The sequence below is a fragment of the Leuciscus leuciscus genome, assembly GCF_965113295.1.
Source record: "Leuciscus leuciscus genome assembly, chromosome: 20".
In the NCBI taxonomy this organism is placed as follows: Eukaryota; Metazoa; Chordata; class Actinopteri; order Cypriniformes; family Leuciscidae; genus Leuciscus; species Leuciscus leuciscus.
In genome coordinates this window covers 10,694,854-10,708,675 of record NC_138744.1, presented here as the reverse complement: position 1 = coordinate 10,708,675, position 13,822 = coordinate 10,694,854, and the positions used below count along the sequence as shown (strand labels likewise).

Below are 13,822 nucleotides of genomic sequence, written 5' to 3'. Positions count from 1 at the left end.
AGCTGCGTGGCACCTGAGGATGGTTCTATGCCAGGACACATGGACAGCATCCAGAGCAACACATTAAACAGCTACTCAGAATGTTACAAGGCTGACATTATAAACTCTGTCAAATCATTTAGCAAATAAAGGAACTTTATACCTGCCAGTGAGCTATTAGCCTGCATATGCTTACCACTGCGAAGTCACGCTAACATAAACAAAGTTTCTTTTTGTTTCTTTTTGAAAGAAGATTCTTTACAATAGAATAGATTCAATACAATTGCTTTTAAGAACCACATCATAATAACTATAAAATGTTTAAATGGCCTACTAAAATTTAACGAAATTATATTAAATACAATAAAGCACTTAAATTTACATAAAGTCGCAAAAAGTCAGAAACCATCATGATTTAATCTGTTAATTTACGTGAACCGTCCGAACGAACCGATTCACTAGAATGAATCGGCCTTTCCAAAGCTAGAGAGGGCCATTTAGGATGAACCGATTGAATAGAATTAATCTAACTTTCCAAAAAGAGAGTTGACCATTTTTTTTATTGATTGATTGATTTAATAATTTATTCTAGAATTTATGACGATTTATGATAAATCGGCCAACACTACATAACAGAGAGAAGAACCGTTTCGGAGGGCGCATTTGATCATGAGACATGTAGCATTTGGTTGCTGTTTGTTGGTAGATGTAGCTTGTTACTGAACTTTGAAAACAGCTGAACTTCTAATTGCACCCCTGAACAATTTATTTATGTAAGGTGAAATAAATTAGTTACTCACCAGCACTGGCGTCTGACAAAATGCATGGAGGAGCTTCTTAAAGCCCCAGATAGTTTAGTAAAACCGGGCAGATCAGGATCGTTTTGCTAATCTACATAGTGCCAACTGTGGCTAGAAAAAACTAGCAGATGCAGATGCAAGACTGTCTTCTGTAAGTGGCCACCACTGTACTCGTAGGCCTATGGTTATTCCAGTCATAATGAATGATCGATTGTACAGTATAAATATAGTGCATCACCAGCTTTTCATACTCACCAGCTTTTCATACAAATGAACATCCCGATCTCATGAGAAAATTTAACTTTTGGATTTCGAATGAATTTGTACAATTTAGGCCCGGTTCCACGGACAGGGCTTAGACTAAACTATAGGATTAGGCCAGAGTTCAATTAGGGCATTTAAGTAGCTTACATACGACGTGCCCTAGAGAAAAAAACATTACTGGTATGCATCTTGAGACAAAACAATGGCACTGACATATTTTAAGATATGTCAGTGCAAGTTACAGTACTTTCAGTTAAAACAGCTCAAAGATGCATTTTAGTCTAAGACTTAAGCCTTGTCTGTGAAACCAGGGGGTAATTTGTACAAAAATAAGATTTTCAGGGAAAAAAAAGAAAGGTCCAGCCCTAATCAACTCCTAAACCTAACCCTAAATAGGGCATAAGCAGATCATATGAAACTGTATAAATGAGATTGTACAAATTGACAACCAATTTGCCAATACGTAACATAGTTACGAATTGCCATGAGTGTTCCTGGCCCACCCCAGCTTGAGGCTGAGCCTGCAATTTTTGTGCCAGCAAGCTATGATTTAATTTTTTTCCACCAACCCATATCATGATGATCTCTAAGTCATCTAGATTTCCTCCATTGTTTTAGCTTGTTTACTCCTTGACCAATCCTTGGATTGCTTGTCTGTTGTTAGGACAAAGTTGAGAGTGCGTGCCTTAGTCTAATAAAGAGCAGGAGAGTTTTCTTATGAGTTTTGGCTGAGCTACCAATATAAAAGAAAATATGTATTGTTTACACCAGGTCTGGCCTCATATAAACCAATCTTGCATGACATGGAATCATACTTAAAGTTTTTCCTAGTTCAAGGATAAAAGATTTATCAAAAGTTTCCACTGAAAAACAACAGTTAGCCCACAGTGCAGCTTCTCTCTTTTCTCTCCTTCTGTGAGTTTAAATGAGGGTTAGGTGTTGCCATTTTAATTTAGATAATTGGGAGTCATTTCCTGTCTTTTTATTGTTACTGAGAGGGATCAGTATATAAAGGAAAGAATTTAAAATTAGCTTCTCTGGATATTTAACCGTCTGCACCGGTAATCATGAGGTTCATAATAGTTATTTGTATGAGGTAATTTTGTCCGACATATTAAATTGAATGATTTCCCTTTTTTATTTTATTTTTAATCTTTTAATGTAATGTTCATTGATAGAAATAAGTCTGAGAAAGTGTGTGCTGTACAATTCTGAGATCAGCATTCAGTATGGTCCATTTACAGCAGCTAAGTGTTGACCTGACCTGACTGCATATGAAGCTGACATCAATCATAAGGCATTTTCCATTTCCTCACAATCCAATAGGGGGCCATAAACATCAGTTCCTGGAGATTCCTCTAAACAGATACCATGAAAACGTTGAACCATCTACAGATGACATTTACAGTAGTCCAAAATCTGCTTACAAGTAAGTTTAACGTCAAGTATTTTGGATTGCCTTGATCTGTTGCAACCTTGCAATTTCCTTAAAATGTGGAGTGAGAAGGAAAAGTGCTGTTTTTGTGTTTCCTATGTATCACAGTGAAATCCATGAAGATGGTGAATGCAATTAATTCATCTGAAGTTTATTAATCCTATTAAAGTGCAAACAGATTTCTACAAATTTGTCAATATTTATTCCAAGGCCTGCTGGAGAGAAGCATCCCAACAGCATGGTGCTCCCAGGACCATGACAACCTCCCATGAAGCTGAAAACAGTAAAGCATTCAGGCAGCAGTTGTTGTATGCACATCTCTCTAATCTCAGCCAATCTTCAGAGTTGTCATTTTCTTTGTGATAATACTGCATGCAAACCACATAAAAAGAGAGTTTGTATAAGATGTCCATATTACTGATGTGAGAAAGTGTGTGGTTATGAAAGTGAGAGAGTTCATTTTATCTATCAGCAAGCTAAAGCTAAAGCTTTCAAAACCTGTCAATCGACTACTTTGATGATTTAGATCATTTTAAACGGACTTAAAAGAGTCATTCATTTCAGAATTCCAGCTTGTTATTGCTAAAATATTGTCAAGAAACAAAACATTTACATTACCGTTCAAAGGTTTGGATTAAGATTTGATCAAAAATACAAAAAATATTGTGAAATATTATTACAATTTGAAATAACCTCTTTTCTATTTTAATATATATTCAAATGTAATTTATTCCTGTGAGAGCAAAGCTGAATTTTCAGCATCATTATTCCAGTCTTCAGTGTCACATGATCCTTCTAATATGCTTTGGTACTGAAGAAACATTATTTTCAAAGTTGAAAACTGTTGTGTTGGTTAATATTTGTTGTGGAAACCATGGATTCAGGATTCTTTGATGAATAGAAAGTAAAAAAAAAAAAAAGTATTTATTTAAAATATACATCTTTTGTCACGTTTGATAATATTAAGGCATCCATGCTGAATAAAAATAGTATGTTATTGAAAAAATGACAAACCCCAAACTTTTGAATAGTAATGTAAAACATATATAAAAGCAACGCTACTACCTCGATGTGAATACCAATAAATATTTGCTTCTTTTAGCTATGTTGATTGCTTGGTTGTCTAGGGGATTTTTTTGCTCATTTTATCATCTTCCAGGCCAGTCCAGTCCAGTCGCTTAGAAAAGTACACTCAGAAACTCGCATTGTTTGAGGTATCATTAATATTTTTAAAGGGGTGGTATAATGCCCTTTTCACAAGATGTAAAATAAGTCTTTGATGTCCCCAGAGTGTGTATGTGAAGTTTTAGCTCAAAATACCCCAGAGATATTTTTATATAGCATGTTAAAATTGTCAGTTTTTGAGGGTGAGCAAAAACGCACCGTTTTGTGTCTGTTCCTTTAAATGCAAATGAGCTGCTGCTCCCGGCACAGAAGGCGGAGCTTCAACAGCTTGTGTCCTTAGCAAGTTTTTTATTACCTCAAACAAACATGTACTGAAAATGTAAAAATCGTTTCGCCTTTTATGTTCAAACCAGAGTCAGACAATGATGGAGAGACTCAAGAAGAAGTGATGCAACAGGACATCTCTGAATGGTTAGTTGATGAATTTATGTAGCTTATGTGTAGTTACCTTCTAGTCATTGATTAGCATATTCTGTCATGATAATCTATAAATCGCGTTCCCGGGGGAGGGGGTTATGTACATTTTAGGGTATGTGATGTCACTACTGTAACCCGGGAGGAAGCTTGTGTAGTCCCTACCAGCCGTTTGTTGTAGTCATTAAAAAGCGATTTCTTTAAAAGAAAATATCTCCCTTTGCATTAAACTTTGAGCGTTGTAACTTTGCAGATGTTGTTTATGCTCAAACAGCAACATTACACACTAACTAAAGTTAGAAAAGTGAAATCATAATCAACCACCCCTTTAATACTTATGTTTAGGGATTTTGAAAAGCTTTGATAGACTGCAGCTTTGTTTCTGATGAAATATGTTTGCAGTGGAGTTATGGACTTCTCAATATACAGGCCTCCAACATTGTACTAGCTTCTCATCCTTAAGTATACATGCTTTATGATATTACCTGGCTGACATACAGTATGTTAACATTGGCAATAGGTTGTATTACTGTAAATAATTTCACTTTCAATATATAGCACTCCTTATTTTTTTGTGTTAACGTTTTGTCCAGATATGGGCAGAATCGCTGCTTGATTAATCTACAAGTTTGTAATTCCTCTGCTCTGAATTGCTTATGAAGAATTATCTTTAAACCGGATCTTTAAGCCTTTGTTCTCAGGGGAACTTGAAAAGCTTTAAGTAAAGGTATTATTGATCATCTTAAAAATGTATACTCAGATGTAGCGATGATTTACACTGTTTTTAAAAGTATCAGATATACACAACATCTGTTTCTTTTCACTGGCGCTTTGTAAAGTAACACACGGCAATGAATTTTGCAGACACCAGGAGATGAAGGAGTTCTATTGTCCTGCTCTTTTTCTCACAGATCATACTGTACCTTTGAGGTCTGTAGAAATTAATAAACGGTTATTGCCATAATCCACCCCCCAGGATTTTAATCCAGCGCTCCCCATGAAGACAGAGGCGAAAGAAAAGCAGTGGTGGTCTCGCCTATATAGAAGAGTATAATACGTGTCTTCAAGAAGGGTGAAGAATTCACAGTGGTTGCAAGACATAAAAGAAAGCATCGGGTTTTAAGAAATGGTGGGAAAAGGATTTTCTGGAGTGGGGTCTCATTCAAGGGAATAAATCCTGTCTGAGAGCTACTTTATAGAAGATACAATACCACATGGGGAAGATGTCACAAGAGATATACCTAAGTACTTTAAGGTTTGGTCAGTAATTTTTACAGTAAAACCATACATTTACGTGCCACCTACAGTATATGATGAAGGTAAATGATCAAATATATTTTAAATGTTATACAATTTGTTCATAAAAATAAAAGTTGCATTATTATTTTTTTAAATAGGTGAGTACATCCAAATATTAGGCTCACATGCCATATATAGTTATCATTTGATGAACTGTTCTGTTTTTCATAATTGTTTTACTCTTAATTTTTGAAGGAAAATGTGACAACATGCCCTGGTTATCGTGTATTTAATAAACTGTATCTTTTTACCTGAGCAATGTCCATGTACATTTTCTGTGACTTTAAATTTTTAATGACTAGAGAAATTGACTTTCAAAAATAAACCAACACTAAGAAATATTCACTGGACTACAAACTGACAACTATAGCCTCGTTCTCCCCTAACAATTACGGACCATTTCTGGATGTCAGTTCAATCTTGTAATATTTTGATGAGTGATTTTAAAACAGCACATATGGCCATTACTTAGATGAGATTTATGACCTTTGGTTTTCATTTGGGAAGGACTTGTGAAGTTTATGGCCAAGCATCTGCTTGCTATCCCTTCAGACACCCCTCTTTCTTAGTAGGGAACAGAAAGCAAGTCTCTAAAATGGTCAAAGCAACTATCATGTGTCTTATACAATTTGTCATTCTCGCATGGAATAATTTAGTATTGACTACCAAATTTGTCACAGAGTTCTATTATTGGATCCTTTTTGGCATTTACCATTTCTTCTTATTTAAATTTTTAACAGTGGTTCAATATAAAGAGTCCACTGTATCATTAATGTCATATATTATTTCCTTTAAAAATGTTATTCACTTTAAATCTCAACTAAATCAACTGTTGCAAAAGCAATCTCACAGTTTTTTTTCAGTTTTTTTTTTCATTTCTTTTTTTTGCTGTGAACTGAAATTGTGTTGTTAACCTGTGGTGCAAGTATCAGCAGGATTCTTTACACTTTCCATGCCAAATCAAAAGTCATTCCCAGCTCCCACCACCATTGCTATTAAAAGTTAAATACCCATAAACAGTGTTCTTGGACATTGAATTTTACTAGCTTTGCTGTGATCGTTAATTAAATTTACAACACGGTTCTTAAATTTGGTGATTGCAGACGCCTCCAGCTGTATTTGGTCTCTGGAGGTCTCCAGCATGAGGTGACGTTGTAGTATTATTTTCATATTTCCAGCTAAAAGGGTAGAGAGAGTGTGGTGGAGAAGGCAAGGATATAGAAGGCAATGACATGGACTTTAACCTAAAATGCAATGAAATGACTTGGAACAGAGTTAAAAGCCCATATTTACTCAAACGGCATCACTGCGGTCCCTCTCCAAATGGGAGTGCCACACATCACTTATCCTGCCAAGAAACTTCCCCGAGGGAGCACTTAAAATGAGACAGACAGCCTTTGCAGTGTCAGATATAAGATACTTGTGCATGCAAATATTATAAAATAGACTTTATTAAGGTAATAATTTTTGCTGAAGTCTATCAGCCAATGGTAGTTAAGATTGCTGTAATACCTCCAGGGTAGACTGCAGAATGGCCGGTTTAAGGAGGGACCTGGGGATTAATTATGTTTAATGATTAGTTTATGACTCCAGCATCAGGATGTAAATGTCAAAATAAAACATGGATACATCACAGCAAAAAAAAAAAAAAAAAAAAAACAGGGGAAAAAAATATCATCATAATCATTTGGTTAGATCATGAGATAGAAATGAATAATAGGCTGGAGTAAGAAATGAAATAAAGTACAATGCCATGTTGTCATGGGTTAATAATGGTTTAAACATTTCAAGTTTGTCCAGGGAGTAAAAGAACCATGTGAAATGTTGTGATAATGTCTGTAGAGACAGACCATCAGTCTGTCATGAATCTGTGATTCTGTACTCATAATCATACATGAGATGTGCAGATTTACTTCTTGCTTCTTAAAATAACGGTAGTGCATATAGATCATTTTTGTTTTTTCTTTCACATTAGGTAATTGATTTCAAATAATGCCAGGAACACACAGCAGAAGGATTCAGTGTCACATGATCCTTCAGAAATCATTCATGCTGATTTGGTGCTAACCTTTCTTATTATTAACAATTGACAACTGCCGCTTTTAATATTTTTAGAAAACCATGATCTTTTTTATTTTTTTATTTTTTTTTCAGGATACTTTGATGAATATAAAGTTCAAAAGAGCAGCATTTATATAGCATTTTTCTATAATACAGCTTTTTGGGTGAAGTGATAAATCTTCTTCTGTCTTCATTAATGCCAAAATGGTAACATCATTTCTGTCTTTTCGTGAGGATATTCAGTGCATGATTGCTTTCTGTCCACACCACTATACTTTTCTTTTGTTCTTATAAAGCTTATGTCATCCATCTATTATGTTTCACTGCACAACTCGAACAAATTGTGAAGTGACACTTCAGTTCCTCGGTGCATGTGCGATGTGCTTTCTGAAGTTGTGCCTGTATGGTTTTCTTCATATGGTAGTCATTGACACGAACTCTTTGTACATGTGTTACTGATGAAAGACAGAATCATTTATATTATAAGCAGGCATTAATTTGTTTGGTTTTCTTTTTCTCGTCATCTCCATATGAGATCTTTTCATCACTGCAATACATCAGAGCAAACAAACCACTATGATGAAAAAAGAAATGCAATAAACTTAGGAATTCCTGAACTCAGTTTTCATACATTTATCCATTTACATTTACCAATAAATCTGGTTTATATGTGTTGATCGACTTTCTTACTGTGTTAAAATAGTATCATTGACATATATAATAGAAATAAAAGCCCATCCATCCATCCTCCTCTCCTTTCAGACCAAGAAACCAATAATGGTAACAGCGTGAAGTGTATATGAGAGTCTGAAAGTCAAATCAAATCAGCTTTGAAATCAAACCAAAGTGGCCTTTTAAGGCTGCACAATGTGATACAGCCTGGCAACAGGAGTTTGACCTGATCCTACAGCTCTCTTATGGCTGGGCAGCATTCCATTTTGACTGATTTGACATTGCTGCAAACTTAGTGTGAAAGGCAGGGTGGTATAAACAGGGTGTGATGCAGACACCCTAATCCCTCCACAGCTCATACATTGTCTGCCATCGGGTTAGTCGCTCACTAGGGGTCTGCAGCATTTGCAGAAATGTTAATCCCCTCCCAAAAAGAACATGGCCATCATCTAATGCTGAAGTGTGGGAATCCACGGGAAAATCACTTTTTCTCTGTTTAATAGCAGCCACTTTGACATGTCTTTGGTTTTCGTGTTATAGTTTAGGCAAGCAATACTATTTAAATTTACTAAGTATGTTTAATATAGTGCTGTCAAATCGATTAATCGCATCTAACAAAAGTTTGTGTTTATTTAATATAAGTGTGTATATATATTATCACATTTATATATATATACTGTATATATATATACATATTGTTAGGGGATTTACAGTTAAAGACCCAAGGACCAGATATGATTACTTAGAGAGTTGAAAGTGCAGTCAGTTCAGGACAAGAGTCAGAATTATAATAAATTAAAGAAAATTTTTTTTTTCATCAGGCAGAGGTCCGTTTCAAGACTCACAAGGAGTTTGTAGGCCGTCTCGCTTACAGTTACAAAGATCACAGCAATTATACCCTTCACCAAGGTCTAAGCTACGTCGTTGCTTCAGGTTGAATGATTCTGATTGGCTAAGACTGTCCCATCATGTCGAAGAAAACAAGAAAGTCAATCTCCAATGATGCCACTTGTTCCTTAACCTGTAACGAATACTAACACACACACCGACACACAGCTTCTTCAAGGTCGGATTTGGTCGGGCTCTAGCGATAAACAGGAGACTCTTCTCAAAACATCAAGATAACATGTTCTTCTTCTTAATGAGAGGACACTTTAATCTAACAATCAAGTAAAGACTTTAACTATGAAATGGTCACTCAAACTATTGGTTCCAATGACCCTTGTGACCTATAGTCGTCAGGGTAACCTAGAAAAGCAGATGTATGTATTGACACATTTAAACAAGTTCACATTTCATTTCTGGAAGCCGGGCTAAATGAGCAAGCATTGTTACTGAATTCCTGGCCTGGGCCAGACCCTTCAGTCAACTCTCAGATATTTCATACAGATGTTTGAAGAATACATGAAAATAACTTTTTCGATAATCACACTGGTAACTTCTATGACAAAATAAAATCTCACAAGCTTAGAGAAGTCATTCAACTCATTTGATACTTAGAAGGAAAAATATTGATTAATACCTTGATTATAATCAACACCATTACATAGGCTATACATTGAAGCAGCAGTGGATTTCATAATCCACCCCTTCAATATATATATATATGTGTGTGTGTGTGTGTGTGTGTGTGTGTGTGTGTGTGTGTGTGTGTGTGTGTGTGTGTGTGTGTGTGTGTGTGTGTGTGTGTGTGTGTGTGTGTGTGTGTGTGTGTGTGTGTGTGTGTGTGTGTGTGTGTGTGTGTGTGTGTGTGTGTGTGTGTGTGTGTGTGTGTGTGTGTGTGTGTGTGTGTGTGTGTGTGTGTGTGTGTGTGTGTGTGTGTGTGTGTGTGTGTGTACATTCCAGACAGACTGCCAATATGTACATTTTTTCTTTCTGCATGTTACATCATTACACCAGTAGGTGGTGACTAGAGACTGTCTTTATGAGTGAGTCATTGAACCACTCATTCCACCAATTCTGTCAAAATACTGATTTAGTGCGGAATGAATGAGTCGATGAATCATTTATTCAAACAAATCTTTAAAAAATAGTGATGCATTTAGAAAACCCACCACTGTGTGTTGTTTGGAGACAAGATAATTCATAATTGCACTCAAGTCCAGTAAGTATGGAAGACAATGACTGTTTTATTGCAAATGATCCTTTTGCTACAATTCATCTTACTGTTCAAAAGTCATCCAAAATCTGTACTGAGAACATTCAAACAAAATCTTGCCTTGCCATGCAAGTAAATGTGGAACTCAAGAATGTTATGGTAAGTATTTGCTTTGAATCCTTTCCCACTGCTTCAAGATGAGAATTGATCATGCTGGAAACAATGTGCCCAGAACTGCCAACATGTGCTGGCCATATTATGACTCATGAACGGTCAAGAATAGCACTGGCTACAAGTAGCACTTACACACGTCTCAGCAGGTGGTATCACCTTTAGCCAACAACCAAATGAAACAATTTGTTTAACAAATATTTGTAAATCTTTATATTTTTCTATAATTATACTCTCAAAACAATGCATTATATTGTGATATGTAAAGCATTATTTCAATATTCATTATTGCATGCATACTGAAAATTGTGATCTTCGGCTATTTTAGCCATTTGCACAGCCACAGTCATTTGTCTTGGCTTTCTGTTAAGAATAATGTGGCCTATCTTTTAGCATACCTTTATGTGACAGAAATCTATTGAATTAGTCAAGTAAAAGACATTAATATCCAATGAATTTTCACAAGTTTCTGAAAATAGCATTGATAGACCTACTGACCTTTATTTTGCTGGATCCTGATCCTCTAAGTTTTACCACTTTCAACATAAAATATTCCACCCCACAATTTTGGGGGGAAATCAAATAAAAGTGTTTGTTTTGGTTAAGATAAATGTCATCAGCTGATCTGGTGCTGTTCTGTAAAGGCGTGCTCATGGTGATTGGTTCGTTTTGATCATGCAAAAACATTTCATTTAGGGATACAAAGCAAAGAATAATTTAAGATTCCTTTAGAAACATGTACCAGGAACACGTTCCTGTGTGATGTCTAATAAAGAACATAAGGGCCTTTCTCTAATCGTGCTGACCTTGTGATGATCCATTCCACAAAAGATTCGGCACTGTCTCTCAAAAGACACTAGAAACTTTTCATGTGCTACTCTCAAGGCGATTTGAAACAGGTGCGAGTGATGTGCTCTTAAGTTTCAAAAGAACAACATGAAACATTCTCAAGTTTAATCTTGCAACAGTGCAGATGCATCTTTCAGATGGTGATCTAAAAGATTCAAATTGAATTATGGAACATTTTATTTTGCTGGTTCTTGGGCCAAATAATAGTAACCTAAGAAATTATGTAGCAAAGGTATTCCAGCATGAAAAGCAAGTTTGCACATGTTTGGATCCTGAGACTTTAGTTAAGCCTATAGCACCATCATCTTCTGCATTTTTAATCAAATGTATTACTATGACCAAAGTCATAACTTGATTTTCTGGTGGAAAGACAGACTTCTCTCTGCATGGAGACATTTGTGGGTCTTTTCCAATCATTTATTCTGCTTAAACCCGCCCCTTTCTTACAATCAACTGCTAGCTCAACAACTAATGATAGAACCAAGGCCCTGAAAAGTTTAGTGTTAGTAAGATTTTTATATAATTTTAGAAATGTATACAGCTAGGACATATTAAATTGATCAGTAAATACCTTTGTTACAAATGCTGTTCTTTTGATCTTTCTATTCATCAAAGAATCCTGATAAAAAATATATCATGGTTTCCACAAAAATATTAAGCAGCACAACTGTTTTCAACATTGAAAATGATAAGAGCTGTTTCTTGAGTACCAAATCAGCATTTTAAAATGATATCTGATCATGGAATCAACTGGAGTAATGATGCAGAAAATCAGCTTTGTATTCACAGGAATACATTACATTTAATAAAAATATTAAAATAGAAAACAATTATTTAAATGGTAATAATATTTCACAATATTACTGTTTTTGCCGTATTTTGATTAAACAAATGCATGGGGAGCATAAGAGACTTCTTTCTTTAACAAGATTAAAAAAAAATTACTGACCCCATGTCACAATATGAAAGAAAAGTCTATTACTGTTTTTGTGTGTGTCCCTTTAAATGCAAATGAGCTGCTCCCCGCCTCCGTTCAATAGACAGACGATCCTTTACACGAGCTTCGGATACTCCGGCAATAACAAAACGCCAGAATAATGTCACTCATCCAAAATCTCAAAAATAACCAGTAGCGGAGTGCAGCCTTACGGAGAGACTCAGGAAGAGGTTGCAACTTTTAGACTGCACCTTGACGTTTCTGAATGGTTAGTGGATACGTTAATGTAGTTGTTGTGGAGTTACATTGATTCATCTCATCGACTTGCATGTACCGTCAAGTTTAACTTTTACAAAAGTTGACAAAGTTCCCTGAGGTCTTTATAAACCAGCTGTGACATTTTTTTGGTCAAATAGTGTTCTGTGCTCGTCTGTGCAGCCAACAGCAGAACAGTTTGCATGCTTTGCTCAAACTTTTGCCATTGCATTAGAAATGGTTACACTGTTGTCGCTTGAGAAAACCAAATGGTGGTGCCATGGGTGGAAACCAGGGGGGCAGTGTTTCATAAAATATTGAAGCTTCCCCGGGCGCCGCCATTGATTAGCGGACCATCACCTGCTGTTAGCATTCCATTGACTCCCATTCATTTTGGCGTCACTTTGACAGCGAATAACTTCACATCTGAGGCGTTAAATAACTCCATTTGTCCATTATTTATTTCTAAAGAAACACGAAAATGTATAAAAGGCTCCATTACCTTGTATCTTACGTTATGGCCCCGTAGAAGCAGTTTTTGTAAAAATAGGCTAACGATTGCGTCATAACCACGCGACTCTCTGTCGCACAGAAATTACCGTATGGACAGGAGGAGAAGCTTGCGGGCAATCGGGGGGACGTGGAGGCAAAATGACAAAGTAATTAATCAGAATACTTAGCAAAAGTTTCTCCTGCTCCTAGCTCATGAACACCTCCTACTCCCGATCTCCGTCTCTGCAAGTTTCGGAAGGGAATGATTCAGATTTCTCTTAGCACAGCTACTAGAAGACAGACGGGTTGCTCACGTCACATCTACGTCGTCAAGCTCAGTTTGAGTCTGCGCAGTACGCTCGACCATCAGGAAGTGAGTGCTTCTAATTGACTTCACTTGTCTCCTTTGAATCCAATGGGGTCGCTGTGTCCAGTTTATATACTGTCTCTGGTGGAAACGTGCAGATTAAGTGGCAGTAATATTATAATAAGATCCCCTTCCTACGTCAGAAGGGGAGCTAAATCAGATCGGCTTATTTTTTCACATGCTTGCAGAGAAAGGCTTACCAAAACGAAGTTACTGGGTTGTCACTTTTCACGTTTTCTGGGTTGGTAGATGCACTGGGGACCCGATTATAGCACTTAAACATGGAAAAAGTCAGATTTTCATGATATGTCCCCTTTAAAGCACAAATATACAACATCTTTTACTAGAGGGACTGAACAACTGGATCGTATTTAGCACAGAAAACTTGAGAAAACTCCAGGTCATCTTCATCTCTCTCAGAGACTGATGGTAGTTCAGTCATTAGCTTTTGCTCTCTCTGTTCTTGTCTTCAGTCAGATACACAGACATTTTCTACAGAGCCCTAACAAGCAGAGCAATTTATGTCCTGTGGTATGAGCTCTTT

The 13,822-nt window shown here is 36.3% G+C and overlaps 1 long non-coding RNA gene across 1 annotated transcript in view; it reads right to left on the bottom strand.

Annotated features, from left to right (window-relative positions):
- LOC309483537 overlaps positions 1-13,595 on the bottom strand; it is an 88,865-nt gene extending 75,270 nt beyond the window's left edge. The window contains exon 1 of the long non-coding RNA XR_014200588.1: positions 12,712-13,595. This is a non-coding gene — a long non-coding RNA (uncharacterized lncRNA). The remainder of the gene's footprint in view (positions 1-12,711) is intronic.
- Positions 13,596-13,822: the final 227 nt, after the last annotated feature.